This window comes from Elephantulus edwardii, unplaced genomic scaffold, assembly GCF_000299155.1.
Source record: "Elephantulus edwardii isolate Elephantulus edwardi_28Jun2011 unplaced genomic scaffold, EleEdw1.0 scaffold00016, whole genome shotgun sequence".
Taxonomy (NCBI): Eukaryota; Metazoa; Chordata; class Mammalia; order Macroscelidea; family Macroscelididae; genus Elephantulus; species Elephantulus edwardii.
Genome location: NW_006399766.1, coordinates 23,203,237 through 23,215,874, shown reverse-complemented (window position 1 = coordinate 23,215,874; position 12,638 = coordinate 23,203,237).

The following is a 12,638-nucleotide window of genomic DNA, read 5'->3' as shown; positions in this document are numbered from 1 at the left end:
ACTATGCAAAGGCATTTGACTGTGTAGATCATAACAAACTGTGGCTGACTCTGAGAAGAATGGGAATCCCAGAACACTTGATCGTTCTAATGCGAAACATACTTGGACCAGGAGGCAGTCGTCAGAACCGAGCAAGGGAACACTGCACGGTTCAAAATTGGGAAGGGCGTATGCCAGGGATGCGTCCTATCTCCATACTTGATAGTATACAACAAAAATATAGCAATATATTACACATAAAATGCATGCTGTCCTTGTGGGAATGAAACAAAATGGAGGTTTTTTATGGTTTTTATTTACTTTTTTGTATTTTTTAACTTCCATTCATTAATTGTTGTATCTTTCTCCTGCCTCCCACCCCCCAGTTCACTCTTCTCTTTGAAAAGTAAAAGAAAAAAAATCTTTCATTAGTATACAGTCTCCCCCCACCCTGAGTCTACTCCACTATGTAGCCTTCATTCTGGAGTCATGTACTATTTTGTATTTTTATAATGACTAATGACACTGGGCATCTTTTCACATACTTATTGTTCATTTGTACAGCTTATTTGGAAAGATGTCCAATCAAGAAGTAAATTTTTACTTATTTTATGTTAGAGGGAGTGGAAATTATAATTGCTAAAGCAGTAGACAATTGAAAAATTGAATGTTTGTTTTTCTAGAACTCTTACATTTTGTCTTACCTCTTTAGTGTTGCTATAGCAAAGATACCACCAGTGAGTGGTTTTAACAATCATAAATTAATTCTCTTACAATTCAAGAGGTTAAAAGTAAAAATGTAGTGCGCCCATTCTAGGGGAAGATCTATTCTCTCTGTCAGTCATAGAGCAAAGTTCATGCTTCATTCAGCATCTGTAGGCCTAGAATTCACTGGAGACATTCATGTGTCTTGCTTCTCCCTAGTATCAAGGAGTTATGTCACACAGGGTCCTAGGTCACACTGATTTGGTCCTCTGGCTTATCTTCCCTACACTTTCCCCCCCTCTCATGAAATAAAAGGTATTACAGGCCACAGCCTAGGGAAACTACTGTTACCTCCTCTTAGGGCTGCAAAAAGGTTAAACACTGTTGCATTTCACCCTTAAATCTCCTATAACTATTTTATTTACCAAATCATGAGTTATCATCACATAGCTTCCATATTATATCATTACACATATTCAGGGAGGACATAATTCAATGTGTGAGATCTGTGAAGACATAGAAAGGCCTATTCCACTTCAAGAGCATTTTCTAAAGGAGATGTTCACTGCAAACTTAACCATGACATAGTTAATAAAAGATCTCTATCAAACTATGTTATTTTAAGATGAGAAGGAAAAAACCCAAAATGTATCACAAAGCAGTATGACCTATTCTGCAATAACGGTTTACTAAAAACTTTCTTTGTACAATGAACAAGAAATCCTGAAGTTCCAAACCAACCATAGTAAATTATAACTTTTGTAAGAGTCATTAGAACTGCTGGCAGGAGCATAGCCTAGTCAAGCATTTACGTCTCACACAACACCTTTGTCAATTATGTCCTAGTCTTCTAGTGCTGCTATAATAGAAATACCTTAAGTGCATAGATTTAACAAAGAGAAATTTATTTTTTCACAGTTTAGGAGGCTAGTACTCCAAATTCAGAATGCTGACTCTAGAGGAAAGTTTTAGGTCTACATGTGTTTGTTGCTTTAGCTTCTGATTCTTGGTCTCTTATATATTCCCATGAATCTTGGTGTATCTCTCACATGATTTCACTTGTTTAATCTTTTATATTTCAATAGAAATTGACTGAAAACATCCCCCAAAATAATATGCCAGTTCAAATTGAAGTTAAAGAATATTTGAACAAATCCCCAAGAGCCAAAATAAGACTTTGAGTACCTCAAGAATAGATCTGAATGAATGCTAATGACCAAGTTATGGGATGACACCAAGGACATAAGAATGCAAAAGTCATTAAAAATACAACAAAGAGGGGAGCTCTGGTACCTAGTGGCAAGAAGTTACACTGCAATCAAAGAGATGTGAGGTTCAAATCCACCAGATGCTCTCTGCTGGAGAAGGAGGGACAATCTCCTCCTGTACCAGTCAGATCTGATTTGATGGTACACACACAAAAAATTAAAAAAATAAAAAATACAACAAAGGGGGGGAAAAGACCAAAATGGATGCCAGAAGAGACACCAAAACTGTCTCTATAATGTAGAGAAACTAATGTTAAAATAAGAAATGATCAAGTAAAAAGAATTTAACAGAATATTTCAAAAGGTAGTGCAAGAAGACAAAGTAAAGTATTATAGGGAAATATGCAAAGAACTGGAGTTAGAAAACCAAGTGAAAAGAACATGCACAACACTTCTCAAACTGAAAGAGGTAATGAAAAGATTCAAGCCTCAAGGTACAATAGTAAATCATTTTGTATGTAAAATATTGAATGATTCAGGAAGCATAAAAAAAGAGGGAAAAAATATCCATCACTGTACCAAAAAAAAATTAATGTTAAGCCATTTTAGACACTTATATATTTTCAAGAACCTATGCTATTGAAAGAAAAAGTCCAAGCTTCACTGAAAGTACTGGTGAAAAATAAAGGCCCAGGAATTTCAACCAATGGATCCAGTTGTCTAGAACAAGACATTTGGAAGTCCACGTTCATGCCCATTTCAAAGAAAGTCATCTAACAGAATGTAGAAGCTATCAAACAATACCATCACTATTACATACAATCAACAGGGAACAGATACATATTCAATCTAGGTTCAGAACAAGGGGTATCATTAACGTTGGATGGATCTTGGCTGAAAGCAGAGAACACCAGAGAGATATTCACTTGTGTTTTAAGGACTGTGAAAAAGTACCAAATTGAATGGATTATAAATTATGGATAACCTTAAGAAATATGGGAACTCCAGAACATTTAATTGTGCTCACACAGAATCTATACACAGATCACAAAGTAATCATTAGAATAGAAAAAAGGGATAATAAAGAATTTACAAGAAAGTTGTGTATCTAATCCAAGAGAGTGTTATATTTTTTCAACATATTTATTCAATCTTTATGCAGATCAAAGAATCTTCAAGAAATGGAACTATATAAAGTAGAATATGGCACCAGTATTGGAAGAAGAATCATTAACAACCTGCAATATACAGATAGCACAACTTTGTTTGCTCAAAGTAAAAAGGACTTAAACACTTATTAATATTAAAGACTAAATAGCCTTATTAAAGAATATAACACTACCTAAATAAAACAAAAACCTTCACAAATAGATCAATAAGCAATTATCATGATAAATGGAAAAAAGACTGTAATTGTGAGAGCTTATTTTACTTGGATATATAGTTAATATCCATGGAAACAGCAGTCAAAAAAAATCAAACAATGTATTGGAATGAATAAATCTTGCTGCTAAGGACTTTTTAAAATAAAGTGCTAAAGAGCAACTATGTCACTTTAAGGACTAAGGTGCACCCGAACCAAGACATGGTATGTTCAATTCTTTCATATGCATGTGAAAGTTGGACAGTGAATAAGGATGATGGAAGAACTGACACCTTTGAACTTTTGTATTGGCAAAGACTAATTGAACCCTACTAACTAAATCTTCCATGATGATAAGGGGAAGATGCAAGACAGCAACTGTAAGAACCTCAAAGGTCACATCAAGAATTCCTTAAAAATTATAACTGTCAAATAAAATAGAGAATTCAGTTAAAACTGAATTTCAATGTACTTTTTTTAGAAGTATGTCCACAATATTGTATGGAACAGACTTACACTAAAACTGATTTACTTCTTAGAAATTAACATTTCATGGGAAGTCTTGTATTTCATTTTCTAAATCTGCCAATTCTATTGTCAAGCCATGTTTCAGGAGATAGTTGGGCAATCATGACTGAATCATTGTGATGCCTCAAGTTTAAAACCCTGGGGATATTTCCTGTGTACACAATTGGCTTTCAATAAATGTTTGCTGAATTGATTACAGAATAATGATTCTTAGTAGTTACACGTTGGCTACTGAGTAATTTAAAGGCATGAAAATGGACCAATATAAGCTTAGAAAGAATCTGGACAATAAGACACACACAAAAAGGGAGTTTTAATTAACCCTTTATTAACCATAGAGGAAAAGCTGTGTGATTTGAGGGCATCGCTTGGTGCTGCTGGGAGGCACTAAGCTGTATTCTAACCTATATATGTCAGTTTTTAATTTTTTTTTATTTGATGCTTAAATATCACATGTACACACATGTGTGTATGTACACGGGGAGGGTAGTAGTTAGAGGCAGGGGGCACGGGAAGCAAGACAAGAAATGTAATGCCAGTGAATGGAAAACAAAACACTTGAAAACTTTCTTCCTGCTACATTTCATGGAGAGTTAATGGCTTTTTTAGAGTACTTTAAAAATCAGAATTGGGCAGTACAGAGTAGCAGGCACAAATATGGCCTCTAGTGTTCTATTAATGACGGGATCAAACGAAGAAGCTCTCCTACACGCTCTTTTTGAAAGGGCAGGAGAACCAATGTGATGTTTAGTTTCTTGGAGGAAACTGAAAAAAAAAAATAATCCCATAATACCACAAAACAGCATGAGTTCAATGCAAATGGAAAAGACTGGTGGCTTATTAATAGGCTCTCCCTGTAGCAAGCTGGCCTTCCCGGCTTCAGTTTGAAATTGATTATTTTAATACAGAATTCCTGAATGAAAGAGGTTCTTGGCCTTTTCCTGGACTGTTGAATAATGTATGTGGGAGAAAGCAAATAGCAGCAGAGGGTCTCAGCTGTGGGAACAATGGCGCACCCCCAGAGCTGAGGGGGCACGTTAGTTTATCATCGCCTTGTCAATCCTCCTAGCCTGGGAATCGCGGGGCAGCCTGGAAAGCAGCAGCTGCCCGACGTGTGGTGAACTGACCGGGGCACTTTAAAGAGACGACTCCATTTACCCATCTGAAAACAAGATATTGATTTTCCTCTACTGCTGGAGAGAAAAGAGATGTCCCGAAAATATATGGAGACCACCATTTATCTAGGCTCCTGCCCCCACCAATCACACCACCCCAACTGCTTTCTTGGCTTTCTCCCCACAAAGTTCTATTTTTTTTCCTTCTTCACCTGGGGTGAGAAGAAAGTCAACCCCTTTTTCTGTCATCTATGAACACATTGCCAAGAGTACTTTTAAGGGGAAACAGGAAAAGGCCAGCATGACTGGCATTCTGGGGGATAATAGTTTATGAATTAAAAATCAATTTCTTCCCACTCCACAGAAATGACACATTACAGGAAACTTCAGAGTAGCACTTTATAGCTCTCACTTCAAGCTCTATGCATCTTCTAGTGATTATGACAATATGTGTAGCACTTTAAAACAGGAAGAACCTTCTGCATCTTACCTAAAGAGCCTGCTCGTGGTGTGGTTAAATTCCAGGCTGCTAACTAAAAAGTTAGTGGTTCTATCCCAGGAGACACTCCATCAGATAAAGAATTGGTAGTCTGCTTTGTAAAAATAAGCTGTAGAAACCCCATTGGGCAATTCTACCCTGAGGAGCAGTCATTCTCGGTTCAGATGAACCCATAAAGCTATGAGTCAAGATCATCACTTCCACAATAACATCTGAATTTAAAGAGCCTTGCTCCAAAAACCAAGTTCTTCCTTTTTCATTTTCAAACTCCTGCTCTTTTGCACATTTAATTATAATACTTTCTGTCTTCTCAAGAAGTCTTTGAAATCTTCAGCTTATCTCTTTGACTTTGTCTCTCTTCCCTTTGCTTTGGCTTTTTTTACATTCTAGTGCAATTTTCAGTCTCTTCTGACATCCATTTCATCCTTTTCTTTTTCCTCTTTGTAATGACCTTTTCCTCTCTTCATGGATGATATCTTTGATGTCACCCCACAACTCATCTTGTCTTCTTTGCTTTAATTAGTGTTCAATATCTCAAACTTATTCTTGAGATGATGTTTAAACTCAAGTGTGATAGACTCAAGGTCATAGTTTGGTTCTTGAGGACTTGTTTTCATTTTCTTCAACTTTAATTTGAACTTACACATGAGTATGTTCTACAGTCAGCACCTTTTCTGGTTTGACTGTAGATAGTGAGCTTCTCCAACAGATGTAGTGAATATGATTGCTGTTAAGTACAGTAGGTGGCTGATTCAAACCGTGTCCTTTAGGTTAGGAGCACAATTCCTCACCACTAGGTCACCTTGTGTGCAATTTACTGCCTCTGAACACTTACTGGAGGGTCAACTATGAGCTGGTTCTGCCTTGACAGTACACACAACAACATAGTAGATAGATGGATAGTCAGCTAGATAGCTGAAGAGATGTTGTTGTTGTTGTTGATGATTGCCCTCCTGTCAAGCTTGACTCATAGTGACCCTATGAACAAAAGGCCTGAAGGCTTCTATAAGTTTATCAAAGTTCATAGTTTCCAGAGGCATGCTATTTAGGAGATATATATCTATAATGAGAGAATAAAAAATATTAACTCAGACACAATTTCTATGAACATTTTAATCTATATTTTTCTCCCCCCCCTTCTCTTTTCTTCTTTTCTGGTTTTTCTTGTTTACTACTTCTACAATTTCTTGTTCTTTTTTTCCTCCCACCAACATATTAACTGACTGCTGTCAAGTCACTTGAGATTTACGACAACTATCAGGTTTTAGAGGCTATAAATCTTTATGGAAAAGATTGTCCATCTTTCTCCTAAGGAGCAGCTGGTGAGTTCAAACCTCCAGCATTTTGGCAGCCCAAGATATAACCCACTACACCAATTTCCCTAAAAGTAATAATATTCACAATCTTGGCTACTTACATATGAGTATGAAAGAAGTAGGATTAAATGGAAGGCAAGAGAGGGAAGAAGTAAAGGTCGGGGGTACTGCAAGTACAGGTTCCAATGGAAGACTTCTAACAGTTGTGGCCGGGGACTCACATCAAGTTTCTCTTAGTCTCACTGTGAATAGCCGTATATAGGCCTATTTTAGAGACATTGCAGGTTTGATTCCAGACCACTATAATAAGGCAAACATCACAATAAAGCAACTCATTAATTTTTGGTCTCTTGATGTATATAAAAGTTAGGTTTACAGAAGACAATGTTTTAATATCCTACTTTGGTGAGTAGCAACTGGAGTCTTACGTGCTTTCTGAGCAGCCATCTAAAGTACAACTGTTGGTCTTTGCTTGTCCAGAACAAGTAGAGGGAAGGAAAGCAAAAATATATGAGAACCTCAACTTCCATGACTCTCAGACTAGAAGAACTAGATGGTGCATGGCTCCCACTACTGACCATTCTAAAAGAGACCACAGAAGATTCTAGATAAAGTGGGGGGAAATATGGGCAAAAATTAAAATTATTTCTTTAAAGCCCAGGATTACTGGTATGGGAGAGACTGGTCAAAACCCTAGAGACTATTGTCCTTAATTGCTCTTCAAGCCTGGAACAAAGCTCATTCCCATGGCTAAACTTTCACTCAATCTTTAAGCCTGTAACATGAAAAAGAATATCAAGCATGCACTCACTCTTTAGAGTAACCAATCATATACATAAAGGTCAAAAGGGCAGCATTGGCCCAAAGAAAAAGTTGAAAAAGCAGGAGAGGGTAGATGTGAAGAACGAATAGATACGAGAATCACAGAGAGGATTTGTGGAAAGTGCAATTACACTGTGGATATCATAACATGTATAAATGAATGAAAAAAAATTTTTGCAATATTTCACTTGAATCAGAATTAAAAAGTTCTGTTTATATGCTATTGTAGCCTATTAACTGTACAATAGCATTATTAAAATATCTGAAGTATTTTGAGGATTACCAAAATGTGACAAAGTGGGTAAAACAGTGCTGATAGACTTCACTGATGCAGAGTTGCTGCAAATTTTTAAACACAGATGAGGAAACTGAGGCTCAAAGAAGTAATCAGCTCAAAGTCATGTGATTTACAGTGTCTCCAGACCTGCTAGGGGGTAAGCTATGAGTCAGTTCCAACTCAACAACAAGGAGAGAGAGAGAGAGAGATCGATCTACCATAGATATATACAATTAAAAAGTTATGTTGGTCTGCTTGAAACCTAAGTATGTATGTACGTACGTATGTACATATCTGTCTGTCTGTCTATCGATTATCTATGTATCTGTTTGTCTGTCTTTCTGAAAGCTCTGTTGGCCTAGTGGTTAAGAAGCTGCACTGCAGTCCCAAAGGAGGCATGCAGTTCAAATCCACCAGCTGCTGTGTGGGAGATAGATGGACAACCTCCTCCCATGTGATTTAATGCCTCTGAAAGCCTGCTAGAGAGTCAGTTATGAGTCACTTCCAATCCGACAGTAAATAACAACATCTATCTAGGAGACAGTCATCAGAAAAGAGCAAGGAAACACGGCATGGTTCAAAACTAGGAAAGAAGTGCGTCAGAGATGCATTCTGTTTCCATAACTTTTCAATATGTGTGTGGAACAGATCATTTAGGAGGCTGGACTTTATGAGGAGGAGTGTGGCATCAGGATTGATGGAAGACTCATCAACAACCTGTGCTATGCAGATGAAACAACTTTGCTTGCCAAAACTGAGGAGGACCGAAAGCGTTCGCTGCAGAAGGTCAAGGACTGAAGCCTTAAATATGAAATGAAGCTAAACATCAAGAAGACAAAGATTCTCACTACTGGGCCAATTGGCAACACCACATAATGGATTGAGAAAAGATTGAGGCTGTTAACAATTTCAGCTTGTCAGGAAATCAAAAGACAAATTGCATCAGGAAAGTCAGGGACCTATCTTGAATGCAGAGGAGCAATGACATCAGTCTAAAAACTAAGATGTGCCCGATCCAGGCCACAGTCTTTGCAATTACACGCTATGCATGAGAGAGCTGGGCAATGACTAAGGATGACAGAAGAAGAATTTAGAGTGGTGGTGCTGGAAAAGAAAATGGAATGTACTATAGATAGCCAGGAGAACAAATAAGTCTGTTTTGGAGAGGGTGAAACTAAGTTTCTCCTTGGAGGCAAGGATTTTGAAGCTCTGTCTCACATCTAGGCATGTATCTAGGAGGGACCAGTCCTTGGAGAAGGGCATCATGCTTTGAAGGGTGGAGTGATAGCGCAGGAGAGAAGACCCCAATGAAATGGATTGACATGATAACTGGGGCAATGGGATTATCTTGTTGAATCTTCACAAAAGCCTACAAGGTAAGTATTATTTTCATCTTCATTGTAGGTGAAGACACTGAAGATTTAGAGGAGTCTCACACTTAGACCTTTGAATTCAATTCTGCTCAACTTCTGGAGCTAGAGTCTAAAGTCAGTCAAAGCATGGAACTTCAGTTCCACATACTCTTGTCCACACTGAAGGCAAGAGTGATGGAATTAGGCTAAAGGATCTGGCTTGAAGTCCTGAGTCACAGTCTTAGTTAGTGACCTCAGTAAAATCCCTAGAACCAGAGACTGAAAGGAGCCAGACCATGAACCATGGTTTTGTGTGTTGTTGTTGTTATGTGCCACTGAGTTGACTGTGACTCATGGCCACAATACGTCGGAATCCTGCCCTATCTTGAGCAAGTCTCACTGTCTTCAACACAGCTGTTCTCATTATCTTAGTTGCTGTGTATCAATACATCTTATCCTGGTTCTTCCTCTCTTGTGCTGTTCCTCCAGCCTTCCAAGCATGATGCACTTCTCCCAAGAGTGGTATAGGTACTCTCAATATATTGAGAAGTAGTGCTCTTGTCTAAGGACAGAGCAATAAGGATACTTGGTATGTCTAGTGAAGAAGCTTTTAAGCCAAAGAGGGTGAACTAGAAATATCAAGGTGCTCAAAAGTCACTTGTACGTCCTGAATGGCTCCCAGATAGAAATGTCCACTTTAAGAATGACTCTTAATTTTTTTTCTCCAACTTTGTATTTTGTCACCAAGGCTTGAGTATATTCTAAAATCAACTTCTCCTCTTCTTCATATCTATTACCAATGTCTAACAAAGTTACTATTTTCTAAAAGACTTCCAGTTCTGCCAAGAGAGTACAGCGCCATTATTCCCAGGACTTCACTCTAACATCAACAACAAAAAAGAGAGAGTTAGAAAGACCTAGCAACTGCAATGGAATATTTGATGTGGCTTTCTAACCATAGTCTTTATAATTATATCAAATGACGGCATGTTGTTATGTTGATGTTGCTGTGAGATGTCATCAAGTTGACTATAAATCATCTTATTGTTGTTGTTAAGTGCCATCAAGTTCACGATGACTCATAGCATCCCTCTGAACAATGGATCTGAACTTTATCCGATTCTGTGCCATCTTCACTCATTCTCTGACTTACTCAAGCGTACCATTACAGTTACTGTGTCAATCCATATTGTTGAGGGTTTGCCCCTCTTTCACTGACCTTTTCCAAACATGATGTCTTTTTCCAAGGATTGCCCCCTCCTAACAATACGCCCAAAGTATAGGAGACAAAGTTTAATCATCTTTGCTTCAAAGAGCACCTTAATTGTACTTTCTCCTAAACTTACTTTTTTGTTCTCTTGGCAGTCCATGGTAAATTCAGCCACACCTCAAAAACTGATTCTCTTCCTGTCATCCTTTTTTACTGTCAAACTTTCAGATGTGTAACATGTAATTGAAACAATCATGACTTGGATCAACTGCTCCTTCATCTTTAAACAGACATGATTCTTCTTCAACTTTAGGGAGATCTCTGACAGCAGACTTTCCCAATCCAATATATCTTTTGATTTCCTGGTCCCAAGAGGAATTAATTGTGGATCCAAGCAAGATTAAATCATTAATGATTTCTATCTGTTCTCCATCTATCAGAAAGTTGCCTGTTGATCCAGTGCTGAGGACTTTTGTTTTCTTGATGTTGAGATGTGTTACATCAAAGATTTATTGTTAAAAATAGCTTTCCTCAACATTGACTGTGATTATACCACATGGATGGGCTGATTTGCAAATAGAGTGTGTTAGTCTTTCCACAAGGGGATTAGCTAGTTTCCCCACTAAACTGAGCAATTTCAGCAGCATAAATTTGGAATCTCAACAGCAGTAAGGAAGAGGAAGGAGTGCATGTTCTTCATGTGCCAGAGATTCCTGTGCAAGCTAGACCAAGATCTATACAAGGGCAACAGCAGCCTTAGCAAGCACCAGATGTTAACTTGTGAAAAAGCTGACCTGAGAAAGCTACTCCACAAAGTCAAAGCCAGAATCTTTCACTCAAGCTTACTGGAGTACAGAGGGATGACATCATAGAGTAGGAATAAGGGAACTTTGTCAAAGGTGTGAGGTTGAAGGTTAAAGGGATTGTGGTCAACCTTGAGTAGCTGTGTGGACTGATGGATTGTATCCTGCTGCCAACCTGAATCATAGACTGTTAACTTCCCTATTAAACTCCATATCCATAAGTATGGTTCTGTAAAGTCTGTGTAGTCACTGCAATGGATTGCAGACTCAGAACAGTGATATTTGTATTGGGATTACTAGGAAGGGGTGCAGGAGAGGGGGAGGCATGTACAACCACAAGGGAATTGGTTTTGTGCTATGAAAGTTGTTGATGGTGCAGTTCCATCTTGTAAAAGTAGTAGAGATCAGATATGGTTGTTCCTAGATGCTAGAAGAATAACTGATGCCTTTGAGTTGTGGTACTAGAGAAGAGTATTGAACATGGACTGCCAGGTGAACAAATCCTCTCTTGGAGAGGATGAAACCAACTTGCTCTCTGGAGGCAAGGATTTTGAAACTCCATCTCACATACTTTGGTTATGTGGCCTAGAGGGGCCAGTCCTTAGAAAAGCACATCATACATGGAAGGGTGGAGGGACTGTGCAGGAGAAGACCCCAGATGAAATGGATTGACATAGTAACTGGGGTAACGGGGGTCGGTATGTCAGAGACAGTAAGTTTGGCTCAGGATAGGGCAGTATTCAGAGCTTGTGTACGATTCTACTAAGGATTGTGCCTATAGTCACTATGAGTAGCAGGTAACAAGATGGCACATAAAAACAACTACTACTTTAAAAAAACAAATTATACACAGAATTTTGAATTAGTATGTACTCCTGCCCCTGGTTCAGGCCATGGTCTTCTCAGTCACTTTCTATGCATCCAAGAACTAGAGATGACAGAAGAAAAATTGATGCCTCTGAATTGCAGTTTTGGAGAAGAATAGTGAATATTCCATGGGCTGCCAAAAGAGCAAACAGGTATGTCCTGGAGAGAGTACAAAGTGCTCTTTTGAGGCAAAGATGACAAAGCTTTGCCTCACAAACTCTGGAAATGTTTTAGGAGGGGGTATTCCTTGGAGACGGACATCATGTTTGGAACAGTGGAGGGCCAGTGAAATGGAGGAAGACCCTCAACCAGATGGATTGACACAGTGACTGGTGCAATAGACTCAGATATTTCAGACATGATGAGGATGATACAGGAAAGGACAGGGTTCAGATTTGTTCATAGGGCCACTATAAGTCAAATTAAACTCAATGACACTTAACAACAGTAATGCTGCCCTCTCTTTTTACAAGATGTAACCAATATGGTTCTGTTGTGACTGTGTGGATCATAACAAACTGTGGCTGACTCTGAGAAGAATGGGAATCCCAGAACACTTGATCGTTCTAATGCGAAACTTATACTTGGACCAGG